Here is a 26746-nt window from a genome sequence, read left to right on the forward strand (position 1 = left end):
AAGGGCTAGACATGCTAACAAATAGCAACTTTTTTTTTTTCCATCCATAAATAGCAACAGTTGAGATGGTTAGCAGATATTTAATGGCTTATGCAAAATCCATGATTTTTTTATTACTAGCAACCAAGGAACAACTTATCGTCGAAATTCAGCGAAATATCGCCCCCGGGTGAACCGAAATTGGGGGGGGGGGGGGCGAAACAAGACTTGCGAGATATTGCCGAGAATTCGGCGATATGAATTCTCGACAATATCTCGCTTTTTTAATTGAAATTTGGCCAAATATGACGATTTTTTGTAATTTCTTGCCAACCCAACCCCTCTCTCCTCTCTCATGTCATATCGAGTTCTATGCTACGAATAAATAAAAAAATTTATGGTGGTGAAGATTCCAACCACGGAAGAATAGATCGCCAAAATTTGGTGAAATATCGCTGAATTTCTGTGATTTCGCCCCTTGGCGAATTGAAACCAGGGGGCGAAACGAAATTGTATTAATGTCAACGGAAAATCGATTTTCTGGCGAATCAACAAAAATAGCCGAAAAATTGTTGATTTTCCGGCGAATCAGCTAAAATCACCGGAGATACTTTACTTGCTTTGAAGAACTTGCCTCTTGTGCAATCTGTAACATGAATCACTTCATACGGTAATGAATTGTCTTCAAGATCCCCAAAAAATATTAGCAGAGATATGAAATCAAAAGTGTTCCCTGTGTCAAACTTATTGTTGCATAGGTAGCTTTTTTATCAATAAGAGTAAGAAGCTGATTTCCGTCGATGGCGCTGTTTTCAGCGATGCTTTTTAGGAACCGAAAGATCATGCTGAGACGACTACTCCTGAATTTCTCCTCCATCATGATGCCATTGAAATAATTTTATCAGAAATTTCTTCAGGAATACATGAAGTAATTACATATGTCACGGTATTATAGAAACTGAGATTGGGAACCAAAGAAGCTTTGAAGTTACGATTTTTCAGCAAATGAAACATAAGAGAAGTAGTACTAAAGCAACCACTGAATCTTGTAGCACAACTGAATCTCGCCGATTTGCAGGAACCTTTCAGGCTTTCAGCCCAGGTAATATTGGCAAAATCTCGACGAGATTTCGCCGGTTCGCCTGGTTTGCCAAGTGGCGAACCGGCGAATCTCAGTGAGATTCCGTTCCTTGATTCCAACGTGGTTAGCACTTCATTGAATGCCAAGGTTTACTTGTGATTCACGTTACCCTTCTACTCTTTTGTCTCACTCTCACCGTCTCTCGTTATTAAGTGTATTTTATTCTCCTCTTTTTCACTTGTCTTATAAATTAGCATTAAAAAAAAAAAAAATCATCTTTTAAGTAATTTGTCTTGTCTTCTTTAATGTCCAAACACAACACTCTCATCTCCATCTCCATCTCCGGTGACTTAGAAGATTTATTTGTAAAGATGAAATGACAGAATTTTTTTTCAGAAATCTAACTAATTCTCTCGTTGCTCCTCTTGCTCTTCTGCTGCTCAAACACCAACAAAGTAACAAACCTATTTACGAATTGGTTTCGGCAACCAGCAAACCAGCAAAGTTCGCCGAAAATTCACACCTTGGTAGCAACTCAGTGTTCTTGAAGGGACTAGATAGAGTAATGAGCCAAGGGAATTTGTTACGTGTGCTTTGTGGCATTAGTGCCTTATTTCTAATTTTTGTACTCTTTGTAGGGTTTCAACCTAGAGTCTAACTTCCCTTGGCTTGTTATCATGTGCATAAATAAATGGAAGACTGACGACAATAACTAGCAAGTTGAGTATATTGTGATTCAATAATTTTCACATCTTCTTGTGCTTGCTCTCTTATGGGTAAAACTTTTTTTTTTTAATCTATTAACCCAAACATAGAAAGGCTTCGAGAATTCTAGCATCTATGAAAATTGAAGAGTTTAAATGAAAACAAAAACTAGGCATCATATATCATAACACATTTTAAATACTTAGTACAATATAAACCAATTAAACAAGGAATAGTACCAAATTTGTGATACACAAAGATGGATCATCTTTTGGAAGTGATTGACATCTCCATTGTATTCATGTTTAATGAGGAATATTACCTCATTAAAGTTGCAATGATTGTCTCCTTTTTCTAACAAGTGGGAAACTCTCATTTCTCGATCTAGACAGTGGAGCAAAATCATCAAAGGGGAATCCTATGGAGTTTCACTTTGAGTACCAAAAGTGAAAATGATGAGATAAAGTAATCATCATTGGTAATGACAATTAAAACCCTAATGAGCTAAGCCATTACTTTAAATTTTCTTTTCTTAGTAGCGGTACTCAATTGTAGGGATCAAAGAAGGTAGTTGAGGAGGAGCTAGCAGTTAATGGCGAAGAGACCTAGAATTCATGATCATGCACTTGCAAACAGCAAGGTTTCATGGGTTCTTCTCATCGTTGTTGTTTTGTTGAATTGCTTCGCTTTGTTGATATCTGAAGCTCAAACCTTGCCGGATGAAGAAGGTGCGTATCTATATAGCTACAATATATAACGCAATAGCTGATCAATACTAGCTACAAGTACTCTCTCTCTTTCTCCTAGATTGATTCAACTGAAATATTTTTATCTCTTGAGAATTGAATTGTTTCCTTTGATGTTAACAGTACAAGCACTCAAAACGATAGCAGCAAAATTGAAGAATCCTTATTGGAATGTGAGCTCAAGTTGGTGCAAGTGGTGGTGTAGGTTTAAATAGGAGCTTTGGGTCTACGCCTACGAGCACGATCATGAGCAACGTCACTTGTAATTGCTCCACCACTGTTTGTCACGTCACGAATATGTAACGCTTCTAATTAATTGACTTCAAATATATGTTTCAATCATCTTAATTTGCTTTTAAATGTTTTTATATATATAATTTCCTCTTAACTCTTCTTTGATTTGTTTGAATTTCAGTCAATTAACGAGGTTGAACCTCAGTGGTGTTTTGCCTGAATAGTTCGCAGATCTTCTCTATTTGCAAGAAATGTAAGTCGTTTTCTTCTCTTCTCTTCTGTACTTAATTGAGCTTTTGAAATCATTGATCACAGATATGACATATGGTGGATTCCATTTGTTCAGCGACCTATCCATGAACTATCTGAGTGGATCAATTCCTCTTCGTTGGACTCGAATCCCTCTTGTCATCATGTAATTATTGTCCCTAGCTTCTCTGTTTTTTCCCCCCCTCTTAATTTGGCTACTTGGATTTCAGTTCTTCAAATTTGTAAGAATCGTTTAGTTAGGATTAGAAAATCTAACCTGACCGATGCATGGGCACATTAATTAACTGCAGCAATCTTCAGATAAACCGCATCAGTGGATCCGTTCCTAAGGAGATTGGTAGCATCGCTTCGCTGGAGCAATTGTGAGTGTTGATAAGATACATAGCCTAATCAATTAAACTCCTTGGTAGGCCAAACTGATTTCATTATTATTATTATTATTATTATTATTATTATTATTTCTAATTCAAATGGTCACTCCCTGCAGGGACTTGGATTCTAACCAACTTGAAGGAACCCTTCCTCCAGAGCTTGGTAATCTGCGTCGGTTGAAGAGATTGTGAGCTTTCTCTTCTCTAGCTTCTGCATGTTCTTTCCAATATTGTTTCTGTCGATCAAATAATTAAGGGTTTTTTTTATCTGGACCCCCTTAAGGTTTAGCTAAAGTCACTCTTAAGCCCAAGAAAGAAAAAAAATCTTTGCATCTGGCTCCCTTAGTTGATTAAAGGAAATCATTCATTTAACAAAGTGTATGACCAAAATACCCTGCGTCTTTTTGAATTTCTTTCAAATTATCTTTTTAAAAGAAAAAAAAAATCCTTTGTCATACTAAAAAAAATCAATCTTTCTTTCTTTAATCTTTTTCCTTTTTTTTTTTTTTGGTAAGATTACTTTCTTTTGTTCCATCTACCAAAATAAATAAATAAACAATGCTTCAAGAGAGAAAATAAAGACAAAATGAGAGATGAGAAGAGAGTAGCAGTTGAAAGCTGTAGTGCAAACACAAGTCCCTTCTCCAAAGAAGGCGCCGGAGATGGAGCCATCTCTAGGCTGAATGGTGACCACGAGACTAATGATTTGAACCGTTGGAACATGAGGGAACTGTAAAAGAGTAACTGAATAACAAGAAGATGAACACTACACAAGCTCTGATTTTGAGACATCTCCCACCTGGAAAAATGCAACATAATATACCAATATTTACTCAAAATACAATAAGTAGACAATGGGATTCAACAGGTGAAAAAAAAGAAGGTCCCAAGTGACAACAATATTCATGTTTAGAAAATCTACAAGAGCCTTATGAGGCAAAAAGGAGAGCTTGGAGCTCACATCAATGCAGATGGCTTTCCAAATCTGATTGGAGGATCGAGATTCAGTAGTCAATCTACGGAAGTTTCGGTTAGTCCCTCTAGATATGTGAGATGCAAGCCCTTAGAAATAGCTTTCTAATAGTCCTCACCGGTTGAATAATCTTTAAACGCAGAACCAAACCAATATGTTGCACTCAATGTCCAGGGGCTGGGGGCGCCTAGGTCTAGCCCAAATAAGAGAGAAGATGCAAGAGATCGAGAAGATTTTCCAGTCTATTGATTTGATTAATGTAGATTGGTAATGGTGTCGAAGAAATAATTAGGGTTATTTAATTATTTTGTTGTACCTTTATTATCATCATTGACATAAACTTTTAATTATATACACCGATCGACTAGTACTGTTACCATTTAATTCAAATGAAGTCATTAACTGTATACAAATTTCTTACTCTTGCAGCCGTGTTTCCGCAAACAATTTAACAGGAATTATACCGGAAACATATGGAAACCTTAAAAGCTTGGAATATTTGTAAGTTGGAGGTAGTTAGTTGCTTGAATAGTTTTATAAAATTTTGAAATAATGAATGCCTGATCGATCGATCGAATTAACTTGCTATAAATTTGTAGTCGGATACAGGGGACTGGCATCTCTGGGAAGATCCCTAATTTTATTGGAAATTGGACTAGTCTTGTTTCACTGTATGTACCAGAACCTTTCGTCTGTTTACTTCATTTGATAAATTTTGAACAAATCTGACGAGGATTAATCTTGCTATTATTATTGTATAAGATTAATTGAATATCTTATATATATATATATATATATATATATATATATATATATATATATATATATATATATATATATATATATATATATATATATATATATATATATATATATATATATATATATATATATATATATATATATATATATATATATATATATGTTGCCTTCGTCCTTTTGGGTTTTTGCAAACTGCATGTCTCTCTATGGCAGTGATATGCAGGGCACTTCCATGGAGGGCCCTATTCCTGCTAGCATCTCCTTCATGAAAAACCTAACTCAATTGTAAGTATATCTGCTTATAGATCCAACTTCTAAAGTTGTTATACTTAATCAACCTGAATATATATTGAAGGATCAACAAATTAAAGATTTGGTTAATTTGTTGCATTAATTAATTTTGAATATCAGGAGGGTGTCTGATCTTCATGGGACAAATATGACTTTTCCTTTCCCTGACTTGCGGAATTTGACAGATATATGGGAATTGTGAGTTTTCCCGCTTCAATTGAATAAATTTACTTGTAGTTGAAATACTGATGTAGTTAATGACATGCATGGTATTGACTTATGCCAGTTTGTTTATGGTTCTGTGTGATAATGAGGACTTGCTTTCTTTGGTGATGTAGGACACTGAGAAATTGTTCTCTTATGGGTTCAATCCCAGAATACATTGGAAAACTGATGCCATATTTGCAGCTTCTGTGAGTTTCATTATATGAAACTTCAACTTCTTCCCTTTTGACTAAGCTAATTATGTTCTTGTCCATGGATCTACTAAGTGATAATCCATCAAAAGTTAGTGTTTGTATATTCTGTTTCGCATTCTCATTAAAACTGATTGAATAAATAATGTAACCATGATGACAAATTAAAGGTGGTGGTCTATTAAGTGGTCATGATTTGATATTTCCTTCTGGTTTTACCTTTATTGAATTCTCATAATTAATGTTATCAGAATAGAATCACAAAAACTAAAGCAATCTACAGCCTCAAGGATTGTGGTGATATGTTACATGAAAATTTTATAAAACCTATCTAATATTCAAGATCCACCAATTGAAGGAGTATGCCAACTTCACTTGATTCAGAGTCTACAATATTGCAAGTTTGGGTTATGCATAAGGATAGAGTTGTGCCGAATTGTCCCTCTCCTCAAGGTGCTAGAGGTCTCATATTGGTGCAAATGGTATACTAGCCAATCAATCCCCAAAGTAAAACAACCCTAAAATATGAGGCTATCTAATAGGGTTGTACTCCCTAACTAGGTTGCAATATTTTGATCTCAAGGCTCATCTCAATAACTTAAAACCTAGCATTTTCATGAGATCTAGGAAACCATGTGTTGATTGGCTTTAGATCTCCTCAAGATCTCAATGAGTTGGTGGAATTTTTTCCCAACTTGAGGCTCCAACTTAAGGGTAATTAGGGGGTGATCATTTGGGACTTGATGTCCAGCATGTTTCAGCCCTTCTAAACACACCGGTGACCTTAAATTTATGAGAGAAAAAAATATATAAATATATATATATATATATATATATATATGAATTCCACTTCAAACCCTAACTTGAAAACCACTATGCTGAAGTGAAACCTTAAAACTTTTTGTACACATCATACACTCATATATTAATGCTAAATGTTCAAAATTCAAACATATTTAACACACCACGAATGTTTATAGTTCAAATTACAAAGTTTTGTCCACCAAACATAGATTACAAAGTTCAAACGATAATCCAATCATCAAAGTTACAAATCAAGAGTCGAGAGTCAAGACTCAAGACAAATCAAGAGTCTCTTGCTAAATGAAAAAAAGTAAGATCTTGTAGGTTCACGTACTATATGTCCATGAATACTTAAGGTTGTACTCAATTAGACATGACCAATGAAGAGGGATAAACCCAATAGAAAAACAAAGATGGGATTCTTAAAGCATTGTTAAAATGGACTTAATCTCCTATATTCATGGGAAGATACAAGAAAGAAGTTTGTCTAAACATATGCTTAAACATCATGTCTTTTCCACAAGACGTACTTATGCCTATTACGGAGAGATACAACTTTCTAAGAAAATAAACCACCCCATTAGACTTCTGGTTAATTTCAATTGTATTTTATATTGTTCTAATGTATGACAAGCATAAATAGTCTATTATAGAAATAACTCTTTGTGTAGTTGTTAATTTGAATTCTATTGTTTAATATATGACAAGAGCAGATTATTTGTTACGAAGGTTATCCCTTTGTCTAGTTGCATATTTCTGAAGGTTTATATTTGTTTTGTCTTGATTTATTTTGCCTTTCCCATATATTATCTTGTGGTTGACAAATTTGATCTCATTACTGTCAAAACACAAGGCAAATTCACTTCAAGGATTTGAGACTGAACTAATAACCCGACAAAAGTTTCATTAATTGCAAATTTAGTATCAAAGGCAGTTTGACTACTAGGAATAACTCCATTAATTTATTATCTTAAATCAATATTCTCTATAGACACATCAAGTGAATGTCTTCATGGGCTTAAATTGCTAAATTTAATTTTGTATTGATTAGAATGTATCACAAGTCCATCATTAAATTACATTATATGAACAATCTTTTATAGTTATGTTCTGAAGGGATTTGTTTTTTTCTATCATTTGTAGAGACCTAAGCTTCAACAGGTTGACTGGTCACATTCCAGATTTTCAAAGTTCAACGAATCTACAATCCTTGTATGTAGAATAAAATTTTTAATTTGTATTTTTTCTTTTTATATGTCATTATTTTATTTTATTAACTTCTAATTACTGACTGTCCATTGGTAAAATTAATCAAAGAATGATGTCTCATTATTTCTTATTATCTATGATTAGCACTTCATTAAACTTTCTTACTGGCATATTCATAGGTCTGTTGAATAAACATGATAATTCTACTTTTCTTATCAAAGATTTCTCTTAATATATTAATGAAAATTTTATTTATTCTCACAATAGACACTATATTGTTTATGGACATAGGTTTCTTGGTAACAATTTGCTGACTGGAGAAGTGCCACAGTGGTTGTTTACAATCAAGAGCATAAAAGTGTGAGTATTTCTCTTATTCAAAAGTTTCGGCGCATGGTTAATAGGATCTTTTAACTTCAATTGACTTGCTTTTTTGATGAATTTTTCACTTAGATATATTTATAGAAACTATCTCATGTATCTCAACATGTTCTTTCTTTCTATTTTTATTTTTTTATTTTTAACCAAGAACTACAATACCCTAACATGATGCCACTTTATCTATCAGTGATTTATCCTACAACAATTTTACTGGATACGCTTTGCAAACCAGCTGTGAAGAACAAACTAAACTGTATATTCAATACCCTATATTATCTCATTCCATACAACAAATGATTTTCTTACTTCTCTAATGAAATTGGTATGTAAACAGGAAAATAATTGCTAGTTATTCATTTTCAGAAAACAATTCGTAAGTTTTATTTTCCTTCTCGAATGTTAATTTTATTGATTAATAAATCTTGTGAAGAAGCTAAATTTATCTGGAGAACCTTTCGCAGAGTTGACTGGTGCTTGAAGAAGGACCTCCCTTGCTATGGAAAACCTAAATGTAATTGTACAACCTATTTACACTTTTAGATGACAAAACATTAGAGCCTTTATAGGGGGTTCACAAGTGATTGATAAGAAATAAACAAATATGAATACATCCCTCTGATTCCCGCTACCCACGCAGATCATTCATTGTTTATCAATTGCGGAGGTCCGTCAACAAATTTTGATGGGGAGGCATATGAACCGGATGACACACTTGAAGAGGATGCTTCAACATCATACATCTGTCACACTGATAGATGGGCTTCTAGCATTACAGGAAACTTTTGGGATGGATTCAATGATCAATATATCACTACAAACTCATCAATGTTGAAAATGCCTGATCCATCCATATATAAGACAGCTCGAATTGCTCCGATCTCATTAAGATATTATGGCCACTGCTTACAAAGTGGTAGTTATACAGTGCGTCTCCACTTTGCTGAAATAACATTTACGTGAAGATCGAGACATTCAAGAGCCTTGGCAAAGGTATATTTGATGTATCAATCCAAGTGAGTGATTGACAATTTCTATCGTTGGTATTTTGTTTATCTTGTCATTTAGTTTCTCTCAAGAAACTATCCTATTGTTCCTTTACTTTTTTCCCTTCACATGTTTTTTGAATGTGTGTTACAATTAACTTTCCAGCAAATTCCTAAGGAACATTGATAATCATTTTCTTTTTCCTTTTTACACAATATCTCCAACATTCTTTTGTTTTTTGCAGGGAAAAATATGTTTGAAAGATTTTAATATTGCACAAGAAGCTAATGGGACTGGTAAGAGCGTCATTAAGAAATTTAACGATGTTACTATCAGTGGAACTACTTTGGAGATCCACCTCTTCTGGTCTGGAAAAGGGACTAATATGATTCCCTATATGAAAGTATATGGACCCCTAATATCAGCTATTTCAGTGACGCCAAGTACGACACCTGTCCACTTTCTATTTTCCCCATTCTTTGCACTTCTCATTGTGATACTACAACTTGCTTGATTGTGCAGATTTTGACTCTGGACTTTCAATTGGAGTAATCATCATTATCGTTGTTGCTTCATGTGTCCTCATAGCATTGATTTTACTAACTCTTTGGGTGAAAGGTTGCCTGGGAGGAAAGGATCTTAATAACAAAGGTTGGACAAATTGATCATCCATGTGTTTGTAATGCAATGCATTATTCTATGTTTCATTTATAATTGACATGAAACTACATTTTAATTAGAAATCTTTGTTATTATTTAGGGTTAGAAAAGAGATCAGGAGTTAATGGGGAAATGAATAAAATAGAAAATGTAGGGGTTTCAGTATTAGTCAATTAACAAAATAAAAGTAATTTGTTTTGGAACAGTCTTAGGCTAAAACAAGGATTATTGGTTGAGAGAACAACATCAAGCCACCAACATCAATAGTTAAGATGGTTATCACATATTTAAGAGCCCATATAAATATCCACTATTTTGTTGTGATAATAAAGTGGTTGCTTTCAACCCAATGTTCACGAAATGACTAAACACATTGAAATCCATTGTAATATTGTGTGGATGTAGTTATGTAGAAAATAAATGTGACTTCATTCATTTCCTTTGTCAAACAAGTGGGTGATATGTTTATCAAGCCTTTTATCTAGTCCTACCTTTTAGAAAGATTGATCCAAGTGGGGCATGGATGATCTATATGCTCCAGCTTGAGGGAGAATGTTAAGTCATTAAGTGTGTCCCTCTAGTACTATTGTCTTGGCAGTAATATGTTAGTTGTTGTCACAATTAAGGATTTTTTATGTGATAATTGTTTTTGTCTTTTCTTCAGTTTCTTTTTCATCATGTAATTGCTAATCAATATTTTGTACTTTTAGTAAGTTCCTACTTAAAGTCCATCTTCCCTTGGTTTGTAAATCTGTTTATAAATAAATGGCAGCCTAAGCACAATAACTCCCAAGTTGAGTATCTCGTGATTCCAAAATTTCCCCTATCTTCTCTTCCTTTTTCTTCTTCTTTTATTTGCTCTCTTGTCTTCAAGTTTTTATTATTGATTGGTTCTTGGTCTATGCTCGATGATTGTATTAGAACTTCTATATGCTCTCCTTTACTTCGTATGTCTACTCTTTACACTTCATTAATTTATTGGTTTGATCACTAGTTTTTATGCATTTCACGCATATCATATCTTCATATTCGTATCACATGTTCTCACCTACATGTGTGCTCTATATTTATAAAAAACAATATCTATGCAAAATGTTTATAGATGCCACATGACACATATCATTAACTGGATATAATGTTTATAGATGCCACATGACACATACCATTAACTGGATATATTATGTATCATTATAGTTTCTTCTGTGTAAGGAATATTACTAATTCTGTTGAACTTAAAGCCATAGAGCTACAAACAGGTCACTTCATTTTGAGACAGATTGTGGCTGCAACTAGGAATTTTGATGATTCAAATAAGATAGGTGAAGGTGGGTTTGGGCCTCGTATATAAAGTATGTCGTGTTCAAATCTTTGACTCACCCTTCTCACTTGTCACCATCAATCTATATCTTATTTTGTGGGTTGAGCCTTTAAATTATTCTGGCAGCAGCGTGCTGCAACACTTTGATGTTGTTAATTTGCTTTAGTCTTCAATAGGAAAGACGAAAATGTAGGATGTAAATGAAAAGTTTAATTAAGGTTGGGGAATAGAAAAGAAAAGAAAACTAGTTTTATTTCAAATATTACCTTGTCTATTTTGGAGAAATAGTGATTCAAATTTTACTTATGTTGTCTTAGGGTATACTATCAGATGGCAAGGTAATTGCTGTCAAGCAGCTTTCTTCCAAGTCCAAGCAAGGGAACCGTGAATTTTTAAACGAAATAGTCATGATCTCTGCTTTACAACACCCAAATCTTGTGAAGCTTTATGGATGTTGTATTGAAGGAAACCAGCTGCTATTGATTTATGAGTATATGGAGAATAATAGCCTAGCCCGTGCACTATTTGGTAAATCCTATACTATCATCGTGAATATAATGTGTGTTCTTTTAGTAAATGAATGATAGTCATTGACATTGTCTACAATAGGTTTAATTTGCACAATAATTTATGGTTAAATGATGATACATTGTGATATGCATTTAGGTTTTGAAGACCAAAGAATGTACCTAAATTGGCCGACAAGGCTCAAGATTTGCTTGGGGATAGCACAAGGTCTAGCTTATCTTCATGAAGAATCAAGGCTGAAAATTGTCCATAGAGACATAAAAGCAACTAATGTGCTGCTTGATAAGGATCTTAATGCTAAGATTTCGGACTTTGGTTTGGCTAAACTTGATGAAGAGGAGAATACCCATATTAGCACTCGAATAGCTGGAACTATGTGAGTAGTTTCTTTCTTTCTTACTCTTCTTTTCTACATGTGAATATAGTTGTCAGGTGACTCATGCCATAGCTTAAGAATTGCCAATCCATTCAGGCATTTTCTTATGTCAAGATGATAACATACATTTTTCTTTCACTAGTTTATGTTGATTATTTTGCTATCTTTTTAGATAAATATGTATGTTCTAGACTTCGTCTATTATACATATATTTATTAGGTCGTTTCTAGCATAGTTTTATCAGATTGCATTGGTATGATTTCCGTGTTTCGTATAAGAATGACTATGAAATTAAATATAATATTAGTAACATAAAAATTTTAATGCTGTAGAGGATACATGGCCCCTGAATATGCGATGAGGGGTTATTTGACGGACAAAGCAGACGTTTACAGCTTTGGAGTTGTAGTGCTAGAGATTGTTAGTGGAAAAAGCAACACAAGTTACAGGCCAAGAGAGGATTTTGTTTACCTTCTTGATTGGGTAATTAAGTAACCTCAAATTCATTTTTTAATGGAAAGAAGAAGAATGCTGCTGCACCTGCATGGTTGTGTGTGTAGCTTTATCTTGATATGTATTTCTCTTCTCACAGGCTTATGTCTTACAAGAGCAAGGAAATCTGATAGAACTCGTGGATCCAATCCTTGGGTCAGACTACCAAAAAGAAGAGGCACTGAGGATGTTAAATCTAGCTCTTTTATGCACAAATCCGTCCCCTTCTCTCAGGCCTGCTATGTCTGCTGTGGTGAGCATGCTTCAAGGCAAAATTGCAGTTCAAGCACCTGTTGTGAAGCGCAGCAGCACTACTACTGAGGATTTGAGGTTTAAGGCCTTTGAAAAGCTTTCATTGGAAAATCAAGCCACATATTATTCAAGCACTTCCCAAGAGAGCCAATCAATGGATGATTCTTTGATGTCTTTTCAGAGCCAAAAAGACAGACAACGAACTGAACGAAGATCCTCAGAAATCAAGCTTCTCCCTGATCCAAAGTGATTACAAAAGAGACACAAATTTGCTTGAACCAATAATTGTGACATTACGCCCGGTCGGACACAGGATTTTCATAACCTTGGATTAAAAAATTATTGTAAGCATCTTAATTGGAACCAAGTAATAGTTTTGGGAAAATTAAATGACTAGTTACTTCTAAATTTTCTTTACAAAAATAATCACTCAATGATTCCATTAATAAAATAAGTTAAATTTGACTTTAGGTTTACAAAACTAACTAAAACAGTGAAATTCTCAATGCAGCAAGTTACCTATCTATATACATGGTCTGGTTCAAGGATATAGAGCTGTTTCACATTCTGCTTCTACTTCAGATCAGAACAGGCTGTCAACCCCACCAAACGATTTCACAGAAACTTGCCTCTGTTGAGTCTGTAGACGAAACCAATAATTTTGCACTTCCTTAGCAACAAAGAGGAAGGAAATTAAATAACGCATCATCTTGCTCTCTTACAAGGAGAGGTCGTGACCACCTTGTCTTCTCTGGACCGCTTCAACGTGTAGCTGCATAAGTGCAGTGTTTAGCTGAGGTGACACTAGATGGCTATGTTCTCCAAGTTTTGGATTTGCAACCACACGGTTGCAATAGCGCAACTTAACCGTTGCATCAATCTTGGGGTTGGGGTGGGGTGGGGTGGGGTGGGGTGGGGGTGGGTGATTGGCATTAAAGGGAGAGGGGACATAGAACACATTACCGGATGCTACTGCTACAATAAATTAGCTTTGTACCTGATCTTCTTTTCTTCTCCAGCAGCTTGTCATCTTCAACTGGGGGCTTTCGCTTATCACAAAGCCCACTTGTTAGATAGAGTATATAGTCAGTATAGTATATTGTATTCTTAGGGTTATAAATACCCTTGTAACTCTTCATTTTAGATATACAGAATTACTATATTCTACATGGTATCAGGTTTCTATTCGGGCCTCTGCCCTTAGGTTGTTCGATCTTAAGGTTTCTGTTAGGGTTTCTGTTCGATTCTTCTCTTTCTCTCATGGCTTCTACGGCGTCTGGCACGCTCAATCCACCGCCATTACTGGCTTCTTCTCCTTTGGTCTCTATTAATGTCTGTCTTGGGTGCGTCATCAATCACCAGCTAAGCTCTTCGGGAATTTTTAGCTCTGGTGGGCTCTCCTTTTTCTCTTCCTCTTCTTCGTGGTTTTTACTATAGCGGAAGTAAATTGGATCCATGTCCTCGTTCCTCCACCAAAGCTTCACCGGGGTGATTCCACAATCACTAGGAAATGAAACAAATTCCACAACCCAAATGCCGTGTGGAAAGGATGGAAGAGTGATTTAAATTTTTTGGAAAACTTACGTAATGCAATCACACTCACTTATGCAGTAGTTACCAAAATATATAACCTTATATTTTGTAACAGCCCTTATAGTGAGTTTCCAATATTGCCCTTGGGCATATAATTAAACTAATAACTATAAAATCCCAACACAATCAATACCCTTGAAAGCAGATTGCAGAGTACTTATAAAACAGAAAACAGATCACCTATCAACATCAGCACAACATATCTTTTGCAAATGCCAACTTATTTGAGTCGCTAAGGATCTAATCTAAGTTCATGTAAAACCTACTCCGTCAAAAACCCTGTAGCACCTTTGACTTTTTGATTGTCAAATAGGCTGAAAAGTCCAACACCCTTCATTATAAGTTTTGATGGATTACAGCTGGCAAGGGCAGTAAGTAAATCAAAAAGTTTTATGTCCAGTTATTTCTTTAGTTTAGGGAGGGAAAACCCAATATCTTTTCTACCTCATAATTTGGTGACCGATAAGATTGAGCATATAATCGAACAGAATAAATCATAAGAAAATTCATTAACCAACCAAGAAAACTGAGAAATCCCCACTTTTATTCTTTGCCTTCTTGAGAAGTCCTGGATCGTTAAATCGCAGTTTGAAAATGAATAGATAAAATATATAACATTACTGTCTTCAGAAGCTGCAACAGATTCGAATCATGACTAGACCTACCTAAATGAGGGATGGTGTTATGTCTTAACGCATCCCTACCTTATTAGAGATTTGCATGGTTAGCTATTAAATACATCCATACTGTTGCATAACATCTTTCATTTTTATTATTGTCATGTTTATGATATTGATGTATATATGGGATTGTTGCCTTACTGAGTTCGTCATAACTCATTCTTTGTAAATGATCTCTATTTTCTTCTGATGACTATACAGATGCGAGAGAAGTTCCGTATGTTTGGGAGAACCCCAAAGAAGAGGCTCTGGAGATGTCAATGGGAAGTGGTGCTGCACGACACGAAGCCTCTTAATGGTGCTTGGAGTGCACTTATAGCACCTATTGACGGCAAGAGGATTCAGGTGGTCCGTCATTTAGATAGATCGATGAGAGAGACTTTCATGACTCCTTTCATTGAGAGATTAGAAGAGAAAAGTGTCAACCCCGAGAAAGACCAAAATAATAATTAGACTTTGATATTCTCTCTACTTCCCCTGAAATACCCTTTTGTACATTTCTTTTATTCATTCTTTGGATTATATTCATTAATTTTTATTGAATTTTGGACACTTGTATTCCTTCATATTTAATTATTGGGATTCATTGCTCTTGATTTGGTATTGTGTGCATTTATTATTAGTGATGGAAAAACCGTGGATCTTGTGATTGTTGATCGCACCCACGAGTTGTCGGGTGGGACCGTTAATGGTGGGTGGGGTGTGACACTTAATGTTGAGGAATGATTTTGGTCTCAAAAGTCTAGATGCCTCTACATCTCGGATGGAGACAGGAATACAAGGTTCTATCATTTGATTGCAAAAATTCATTGCCATAAGCGGAGAATTGAGTCTATTGAGCATAATGAGGTCACCTTATTGGAACCCCATTCTCCTGCAAACATTTTTACTCAATATTTTCAACCTCTAACCCCCTTGATACAACCTTTGTAGCTAGCCTATTCCCTCTCATTGATAACTCTTCCCTGTTGGACAGGTTATCGGCCACCTCCTCTATTGAGGAATTAAAAAATTTTGTTTTCTCCTTTGGCTAATTTAAAGCCCCAAGGCTTGATGGATTCAATGCTTTCTTTTTCAAAAGAACTAGGATTTCATTCAACATGATGTATTCAAGTTTGCAAAATCTTTCTTTGAGGATCTTGTTCTGCCTTGGGGCACTAATCACATGTTAGTCTGTTTCATCCCAAAGAAAGACAACCCAAATGTGGTGACCGATTTTGACCTATCAGCCTCTGCAATGTCACATACAAAATCTTGGCCAAAACCCTTGCTCTCTACTTTTATTTCCCCTCTACAGGGAGCCTTTGTCCCAAAAAGACAAAAAACAGAGAACATTTTTTTGGCTTATGAAAATTTTCACTTTATGAACTGCACTAGAGGCAAGTTTGGTTTCATGGCTCTTAAGCTTGATATGTCTAAAGCCTATGATAGGGTAGAGTGGTAGGTTCTTTCTAATCTTCGTTCTTTCATAGGGTTTGATCAGGCCTTGCGCAATTTGGTTTACAAATTGATTAGCGCTACCTTGTTCTCAATTAAACTCAATGGGTGCCCCTATGGATGGTTCAATGGAAGCCATGGCCTTTGCCAAGGGTGCCCCATGAGTCCCTACGTTCTTTCTTCTTATAATGGCGATTCTCTCTAGACTCCTCAATGAATATAGAGGCTTAATTTATTCAAAGGGATAAAATTGCCAATCAGGCTCTGGAGATTTCGCACATGTTTTTCGTTGGTGACACTTTTCTCTTCTGTAGGGCTGACATGGATGATGTCCTCTCTATCAAAGTTGTTCTTGATCTTTCTTTTTGACCTCATTGGCCAAATGGTGAAAAAAGTAGTGCCTTCTTTAGTCATAATGTGCCAAATAACCAAAAATCCCATCCTGTCGATTTTGGGAATTTCGGAAATGAAAAAAGATGTGGTCTACCTGGGAACAAATTTGATTTATGGCAAGACCAAATCCAAAAACCTTAAGTTTCATTTTGCAAAAGATTTATTGTTGCTTTGCCTCTTGGAAAACTTCTTCTCTCCCATTTGCTTCCAGGGTTGTTTTGATCAAATCAGTTCTGCAACCCCTCTCTTTGTACCATATGCAATGTTTTTGCTTTCCTAAACAACTTTGTCATTAAATCGACTCTCTTTGCCAAAGGTTTTGGCTTGGAAATCCGGAGAAAACAAAACAACTAACCTTGATCTCGTGGGAGAAATGTTGTCAACCGAAATACCTATGAGGTTTGGGCTTCAAAAAAATGGATGATATCAACTATGCCCTTCTGCTTAAACAAGGTTGGAAGCTCTGGACGGAACCCCAAACTCTTTGGGCTTCGACTGTTAAAGCAAAATACTTCCCAAAGACCAATCTTTTTAATATGAAGGTCAAAAAGAAAGGGGGGGGGGTCCTGGCCTTGGAGGAATATATGTAGTATCATTCCTAGTTTACAAGGGATGTGTCTTGACAAATAGGGAATGGCGTGGACACCTCCTTTTGGTTTGACCCTTGGTTTCCAAAGGCCAAAAGCTTTGTTTTTGAACATTCAGACAACGTTATTGGAGAGAAGAATCTATAATTCATGAAATGTCTCGTTTTTTACACACTAAAGAGGTAGTACCTTTCAAACTTAAATCTGCCAAATACTCCTCTCTCCTCTACATCTCTCAATTCTTCTTCAGATAAGTGGATCTCAACTATTTCTTCTAAGGGTGTGTTCTCAACCAAGTTGGTGGGGGTGTGCTCTAATGAAAAATAGGATACCCTCCCCTGTCAATAGTTTGAATCCGTGGTGGAAATTCCTCTGGAACTTACCACTACATCCTAATTTTAAATTCTTCTTTTGGCGTCTTTTGCATGCATGACTTCTTATTAAATCTACGCTCATCCAATGGACAGAGTTGCATACTGAATGCCAATTATGTGGAAATAAGATAGACTCTCTAGCATGTATTCTTCTCATGTGAATGGATCAAGAGGATATGGGCTGCAGGACCTCTAGGATTGCAGACTGAACATCTATCCCAACAATCAATATTGGACTTCTGTCTCTCTTTCTTTTGTGGGGGAAACCATTTCAACAGGGATGACACCGGCTAGTTTTTTTTCTTTTTTTTCCTGTGTTTGTAATTATTAATTTTCCTATGGTAAGAAAGAAATTTGGTGACCTTTAGTAAACAAAACCCAATCCATACAAATTATTGGCCAATGTTACCAAATGGATTTCACATCTCACCGTGGCCTCATACAATGACCTACAGACATATGTGTTGTGACTAAAATATCCCAGTCCCGGTTCAAGCTGGTTCACTCCGGTCCAATGACAATGCGATTGGATTCAATTGTTTAAACAAAGTAATCTATGGGTTCGCTCAAAATTTACAAAGAAAGGCTAATCATAGCCATCCAGTCATAAGCTACGATCCGACGGTCACAGTTAAAAACACTACAGGCGGGAAAACCTATATAAAAAGGAAGCAAAGGACTCATCAAGGGTAAGTCTCTCAGATCAATATGAACACTGGATTCTTTCCTGATTTTACTCCATTAGAGCACCTCAAAAGCTCCTTGGAGCTCTGAAGAACTGTCTTCATAAATCTAACTAGACCGTCGGAGACACGACCCGATCAAGACGATCGGCTCCGTTTCTAACCGATGTTTTATTTTCCAGTGAACGAGAGACTAGCAGAGGGATCAAACGAATCAGATTGATCCAGATCTGAAGAGCTTGGTGAGAAGATTACGGTCCAAAGCTATTGGCAAATTTAGCACCAACATTTTGGCACCGTCTGTGGGAAGTCAGCTTGAACAAGTTCAAAACAAAGGTCATGGCTCAATCACCTAAGCGAGAGGAGATATTACCAGTTGAAATGGCAGAAGCAAGCGAGAGGGAGCCGATGAGAGTAAATCCGAAAAGAAGAACAAGAGAAACGGCTCCAACACTGAAAATTCCAACAATGCAGACTCAGCAAAAGCAAAGAATGATAGAAGATCGCTCACCTCATCCTGCTGAGATTTTCGAAAGACAGGAGAAACAACTCGCAGATACGCTGATTGCTTCTCATTTGGAACTGGATCTGAATCAAATCACTGAACGATTTGAAAGTATGCAACATCAAATACTTGAAATGCAAAATCTGATGAGGTTGTTCATCAAGCAAGTCAAAATTCAACCAGAAGGAAGAGCCAGCTAGAAGATCTCGAACTCTTTCTCGAACTGAGGCGATTTCTGTACGAATCCTCAGATCTAGAGGTCAAGAGAAAGCCAAAGGAGATCAATTCTCAGGGAGGGATTAGGAGAAAGTGCAGATCCAAATTATATTCCTCTTGAATCGAAAGATCAAGGATCATCTAAGGATGATTGATTAAGCCACATTCAAAGTAAAAAGAGTAAAACTCTTGGAAGTTGGAGAGATAAGAGAGAAGCAAGGAGATCGGAAGGTAGCAGATCTGAAGTTCATGGATCTGAAATCAGTAAAAGATTTTGTATCCTAGACGATCAAATTCAACGATTGACGAACAAAGACAATGGAGAAAAAGTGGAAGAAGCGATGAATCAAAATCCATTTTCTAAAGACATCATGTCAGAACCATTGCCGCATAATTTTAAACTTCCGGTGTTCACAATGTATGATGGAAGCTCAGATCCGTTGAAACACCTGGCTCAATTCAATTATGTTATGATGTTGGCAGGTAATTCTGATGTTTTAAAGTATCGATCCTTCCCATCATCATTGAAAGGTCCTGCAACAACTTGGTTCCAAGATTCCATTAGAGATTTCAGAGACTTGACAAAAATATTCTTGTCAAGATTCCAAAGTAGCATGAAAAGTAACAAAACAGTGGATAATGTGGCTGCAATTCGCCAGAAGTCAGGAGAGTCAGTTTGAAGTTATATGAAGAGATTCAATCAAGAATCAATTCAGATAAAGAACTTGAATGAAGCAGTAGCTTATGATGCTATGTTTAGAGGTTTGGCGGACGATCATTTGTTAGAATTTCTGATCATGAACAAACCGGCGAACATTGTAGAATTGACAACCCGGTGTAATCAATATTCAAACATGAAAGATATCCTTCAGGCTAGGAAGGACACTGATGGTGATGGAAGCTAAAAGAGGGAAGACAGAGTCATGCGGTCTGATCAGAGAGATCGAAGAAACAACAGAAATTATCCGAGAAATGGTCCTGATTGTCAAATTAGAAGGGATATTCCGAGACCATTCTTGGAAAATTATACTCCTCTTAATACTCGAAGATCAGAAATTCTGATGCGAATTCAACATCAAGGATTTGTAAAATGGCCAGCACCGATGATAGCAAAGACAGATGAGCGGAATCCAAACAGATTTTGCAGGTATCACAGAGATCATGGTCATGATATTGATGATTGCAAAATTCTGAAGAATGAAATTGAGCGATTAATCAGTCAAGGGAGGCTGGATCATTACGTTCAAAGGAGAAATGGAGGTCACCAGAGAAATGTTGCTGATCAGCCAAGAAGATGGAATAACCAGACACCAGTGAAGGAGGATTAGGCGAAGAGAGATTTTCAATCTAGTTCTCCAGATGAAAATGCTAAACATCAGGAAAACCAACGAGTTCAGCAAAAGCAGTCTCCTGTCATGATCATCTTATGGAGTTTAGATTTGAACTCAATTTCAAAGTCTAAGGCTCATGCCAGGTATGTCAATGTTGTCGAATCTCATGTTATTCCTAAAAGAATTAAGAAGATGAAGGAAATAGTCCTCACAGAGGAGGAGATGGATGGAATTCAAGAGCCACATGATGATGCCATCGTTGTAGTCATTGAGGTGGCAAACAGAGATATTCACAGGGTTTTAATTGATACGGGGTCTTCTGTAGACATTATGTCTTATGAAGCCTTTCAATGGTTGAAGATGGATACTGTCAAGATAAAACATTGTGGAACAAGATTATTTGGATTTTCTGGAGAATCTACTTCGGTGGAAGGAATTGTGGAGTTAACAATTACATTGGGAACACATCCACAAACAGTAATAACAGTTACTAAATTTTTGTTGATAAAGAATCTGTCGGCTTACAATATAATTCTGGGAAGGCCAACTCTGAATTCTATTGGAGCTGTGGTTTCAACGAGGCATTTAAAAGTAAAATTCCCAACTAAAGGAGGCATTGGAGAATGCAAGTCTGATCAGAGAACCTCGAGGCAAAGCTATACAACTTTCTTGAAAGATTCTAAGTCACAAGGTAAAGCTCTTGCCCTTACTGTTGAGGTTATGGATAATAGGGATGAAGAAAAAATTCAGAGAGTAGAACCAGTGGAGAAGCTAGAAAAAATTTCTTTTGATCTCGAAAATCCAGACAGGGGAACCATGATTGGGGCTGATCAGACCAATCAAGACAAGGACCTGTTGAAAGAATTTCTTCGACTAAATGCAGATGTCTTTGCCTGGTCAGCACAAGACATGCCAGGTTTGAGCAAGGAGGTAGCAGAACACTGTCTCTGGATAGACAATACTGCTAAACCAGTAAAACAAAGACGTAGGAATTTCTCATTAGAAAAGCATGATGCGATTAAAATTGAAGTGGAAAAGCTCAGAAAGTCAAAATTTATTGAGCAGATTGAATGTCCCAAATGGCTGGCAAATGTCGTAATGGTGAGGAAGCATAATGGCAAGTGGAGAATGTGTGTGGATTATACTGATTTGAACAAGGCTTGTCCTAAAGATTGTTATCCTCTGCCATGAATTGATCAGTTGATTGATGCCACATCAGGTCAGCAAATGTTAAGTTTTATGGATGCTTATTCCGGCTACAATCAAATTCTTCTGAAGAAGGAGGACCAACCTCACATGGCCTTTATGATGAATCGTGAAAGCTATTGTTACAAAATGCTGGAGCAACATATTAAAGGGCAATGAATAAGCTGTTTGCTGATCAGATCGGAAGGAATATGGAGGTTTATGTTGATGATCTTCTCGTAAAAAGCCAATTCAGATCTGATCATCTCACTGATCTAAAGGAATTCTTTGATGTACTCAGAAGGAATGGAATGAGACTTAACCCTGAGAAGTGTACATTTGGAGTTTCATCTGGTAAATTCCTGGGTTATATGGTTACACAAAGGGGTATTGAGGCAAATCCAGAAAAAATCAAGGCCATTCTAGATATGTCGGCACCCAGCAATATGAAGGAGATCCAGAGTTTAACAGGAAGTGTTGCAGCATTGAGCAGATTCATATCAAAATCAGGGGATAAGTGTGCACCATTCTTCAAGGCATTGAAAATGTAAATGCACTTAATGAATTCAGATGGTCAGAGGACCTGTCAAAGTTCGTTTGAAGAATTAAAAAGGAGGCTGACCAGTCCGCCAATTCTATCTCTGCCAAAGCCAAGGGAAGTCTTGCAGAATATATTTATCTTCTTCGAAAGCGGCAGTGAGTGCAGTATTAATCCGGGAAGAAGGTAGTGTCCAAAATCCTATCTACTTTGTAAGTCATACATTGTTAGATGCAGAGTCTAGATATCCAGAATTTTAAAAAAAAAAGCCTTAGCTTTGATAATAGCGGCCAGAAAGCTTAGGCCCTATTTTCAGGCTCATCCAATTATTGTTCTTACTAACTGGCCTTTAAAGAAAATATTACATAAGCCTGATCTGGCCGGGAGAATGGTATCACGGGTAGTAGAATTGATAGAACATGATATAGACTATAAGCCCGGAACTGCGATAAAGGCTCAAGTCTTAGCTGATTTTATTGCTGAAAGTATTTCATCACCAGAAGAGCAGAAAGATTCTAGTGAAATATCTACTGGGTGGATTCTTCATGTGGACGGATCAAGTCATTCTCAGGGATCAGGAGCAGGCGTGATTTTACAAAGTCCGTTCGGATTTGTAATTCAGAACGCTCTTCAATTTAACTTTCATGCTTCAAATAATGAAGCAGAGTATGAAGCTCTCATTGTGGGATTACGACTGGGCAAATCCCAAAACATTGAAGTGAAAAGCAATTCTGAGCTGGTGGTTAGTCAAGTCACGGGAGTATATGAAGCAAAAGATGATCGAATGATCAGTTATCTTAAGAAGGTGTTAGAATGTAAAAGATGGTTTTCACAATTCTCAATTATGAGAATATCTAGAAATCATAACACAATGGCAGATTCTCTTGCGAAGTTAGCATCAACAAAATTTACTTCTTTACCACAGGCTGTATATATTGAGGAGCTGGATATTCCAGCATATTCAGAGCCAGAGATAATGGAAATTGATACAGAAGTGTCTTGGATGGATCCTATTATACAGTATCTTAAAGAGGATATTCTCCTCGAAGACAGAGAAAAGGCCAGAACTTTGAAAAGAAGAGCTGCAAAGTTTATTCTAAAGAATGAACTGTTATATAAAAGAAGAATATCTGGGCCACTTTTGAAATGTTTGGGACCATCTGATGCACAATATGCTCTGGCGGAGGTCCATGAAGGGATCTGTGGAAGTCATCTAGGTGGGAAAGCCTATAAAATTCTTAGGCAAGGATTCTATTGGCCGCGAATGCAAGCTGAAGCAATTGAATATGTAAGGAGATGCCATTAGTGCCAAATTCATGCTCCAATCCATAACCAACCGGTAGAACAGCTGACATCAATTCTCAATCCCATTCCATTTGCAATGGGGGATGGATTTACTTGGTCCATTTCCTGTTGTGTCTGGAGGAAGAAAATTTGTGGTAGCTGCAATCGATTATTTTACAAAATGGGTGGAGGCAGAAGCCTTAGCCACAACCACAACAAATCAAATTGAGAAGTTTTTTAGAAATAAGGTCATCTTCAAATATGGTCTGCCAAAAGTCTTATTGACAGATCACGGAACTCAGTTTGACAATGAAGGTTCAAGGAATTCTGTGCAAATTACCACATCGATTGCAAAAACTCTTCTGTGGCATATCCTCAATGCAATGGTCAGATCGAGATAACTAACAGAACTCTCTTACAGGGAATTAAAAGAAGACTGGATGAGGCAAACATCCTGTGGGTTGATGAGTTACCTCATGTGTTATGGGCATATAGAACTACAGTTCGAACACCAACGGGAGAAACACCTTTTAAGTTGGCATATGGATCCGAGGCATTGGCTCCACTGGGGTAATGGTTGGGTCAGATAGATCAGAGAGGTTCGATCCAGTAACTAACGAAGAAAGATTGAGGGTAAATCTAGAGTTTTTGGATGAAGTTAGGGAGAGGGCTCTGTATCGAAATATAGAGTACCAGAGGAGAACAGCGGATACTATAATGCTCGTGTCAGACCTAAGTCTTTTAAAGTTGGAGATTTGATCTTGAGAAAAAAAATCAGCATCAGACCCGAGAAACTGTGGAAAGCTCTCCGCAAACTGGGAAGGACCATATGTGGTAACAAAGACTGTGAGCAAAAATACATATTGGCTCAAGGATGTTTATGGAAGCTGTTTGAGGCGACCATGGAATGTAATTCACCTCAAGAGGTATTATCAATAGAAAGGGAGCAGAATTTTCTAATATTCTTGAAGAAATTATTTCTATCAACCATTGTCACCAAAAGGTTCTTCCTCAAATTGCGCAAAAGGTCTTTTTCGTCGAACCAGTTTTCTGATCATGCTTTCTAAAGCTGATCCAGGATCATTCCTTTCGACGGTGATCCCGGCATTCCGAAGTCAGGCTCTTGTAAGCCAACCTTCCGAGGCCTGATTATGCTAGCTGATCATTCCTTCCGAGGGTGGTCCTGACTTTCTGTAAGTTAGGCTCAAGTAGCCAGTGTTCCGAGGCCTGTCATGCTTTCCGAAGCTGATCACGGATCATTCCTTCCGAGGGTGGTCCCGACTTTCCGTAAGTCAGGCTCAAGTAGCCAGCCTTCCGAGGCCCGGTCATGCTTTCCGAAGCTGATCACAGATCATTCCTTCCGAGGGTGGTCCCTACTTTCCATAAGTCAAGCTCAAGTAGCTAGCCTTCTGAGGCACGGTCATGCTAGCTTAATCATGGATCATTCCTTCCAAGGGTGGTCCCGACTTTCCGAAGTCGGGCTCAAGTAGCCAGCCTTCCGAGGCAGCCTTTCGATCAAGGGTAGAGGAGCTAATCAACAGGATTTCTCACAAAACAGTTTATATTGAAGATTCTAATTACATTTTATTAGTTACTTTTTCCTAAGAATACTTCATCAGCAACTGATCAAAGATATAGCAATGGATCAGAAGTACAACAAGTGGTCAGAAATATAGTGTGTGATTAGATGTGCAATAGGTCAAGGATTGCTGCCATTTTTTCATGTTTATGATCAACGTTGCAAAGGTTTTCTTCAAAATAATCTTTTATCAAAGCCACAGAGAGAAAAAGAAAAGGAAGGGAAGTTCTATTGATATAAAAAAGAGATTAACAAAGTCAGAGCCATTGTATCAAAAGGTTAACAAAAAGGTAAGTTAAAAAGACAAAGGAAAATATTCTCTTAAACATTTGGGTTTTCTGGTGGACTGCTATCTGTAGCAAGCATTCTTATCACCTTTTGAAGGTGACTCATCATCATCATCATCATTGGAAGAATAATTGTTGTCAGAACTGGCAGTCTCATCATTAGCATCTTCCAAAGAACTACAAGAACCTGGATGCTTTAAATTTCTGAGATCAAAAAACTTTCTAGACGGGAGAAACTCTAGAGGCAGCAACTTGAAATCCACATTAGGGCAAATTTTGAGAATTTCAGAAAAGATTTGATCAGAACAGACCTTTACCATGTTCTTGTAGAATCCAAGGAAAGCTAGATTATCTCCTGCTTCCTCCATTGATGAGGTAACTGAACTAAGGACAACTTGATGTTCATTATGAAGTCTTTTCTTTTCTAGTTCAAATCTTTTCCTTTCTGACTGTATTTCTTCAAGCATAGCAGTTTTATTCTTCAAGGTCTCATCCAAAAGAACTTTCAGATTTTCTTTTTCCTTAGAAATCAAATCTAGAGAGACCTTGAGATTATCTCTTTCTGCAGAAGCCTCGCAAAATCTCAATCCCAAATTATCGTTTTGATATTCCAAATCAGATTTTTCCTTCAAAATTGAATTAAAGGCTTTATGATGATACTCATGTGCCAACTCCAAGTTTGCATTCAATTTTTCAGTCCTTTCAAGCTTCTCTAAGAGCTCACTTTTCTCTTTCTCAATGCCTTTCGACCAAGCAAAGCCTTGGCTAATTTTTCTCTAAGATCATCTCTCTCAACTGTAGCAAATCTAGCCCTTTCCAGAGCATCATTCTTTTACATTTCTAGCTGTAGAAGCTCATCTTTGTGTTTTAAAACATAAATCCTTAAAAGAGAAACTTCTTCCTGCAAGTCAGTGCATAGGTCAGAGCAAAGTTGGAAATCATTTTGTAAATCATCTATATCATTGCACAAATCTATCTCTCTGAATTCAGCAGCTATCAATTTTCTCTCTAAAGATTTCAAAATGTTTCTGAGTTCTTGTACCTCATTGATCAGTTCAGAATTCCTTTTGATCAAACTATCATTTTCTTGGGAAAGAACTTTTTCTCTTTCCAACACTTCAGAAAAAGCATTAAAAGCAGCTCCAAAACATCTGCAAGTTAAGCAATAAAAACCAAACAGAATAAATAAATGAAATCACAAATAAGTCAGTTTCAATAAGAGGAATAGAAATTTGTTCCTT

General features: G+C 36.6%; 1 pseudogene across 1 annotated transcript; it reads left to right on the forward strand.

Moving 5' to 3' along the window:
- Positions 1–2341: 2341 nt before the first annotated feature.
- On the forward strand, positions 2342–13088 carry LOC149025440 (putative LRR receptor-like serine/threonine-protein kinase At1g53440; annotated as a pseudogene). Its single transcript, XR_016171735.1, has 25 exons — positions 2342–2493; positions 2635–2810; positions 2927–2998; positions 3092–3160; positions 3306–3377; positions 3503–3574; positions 4789–4860; positions 4959–5030; positions 5335–5406; positions 5533–5610; positions 5751–5825; positions 7776–7844; positions 8133–8201; positions 8410–8475; positions 8557–8595; positions 8684–8733; positions 8860–9235; positions 9451–9649; positions 9729–9857; positions 9978–9986; positions 11105–11215; positions 11502–11712; positions 11851–12088; positions 12422–12572; positions 12682–13088. The product of XR_016171735.1 is annotated as a putative LRR receptor-like serine/threonine-protein kinase At1g53440 (transcript).
- Positions 13089–26746: the final 13658 nt, after the last annotated feature.

This window comes from Hakea prostrata, chromosome 2 (genome assembly GCF_041222555.1).
Source record: "Hakea prostrata isolate BN-2017 chromosome 2, UWA_Hpros_2, whole genome shotgun sequence".
In the NCBI taxonomy this organism is placed as follows: domain Eukaryota; kingdom Viridiplantae; phylum Streptophyta; class Magnoliopsida; order Proteales; family Proteaceae; genus Hakea; species Hakea prostrata.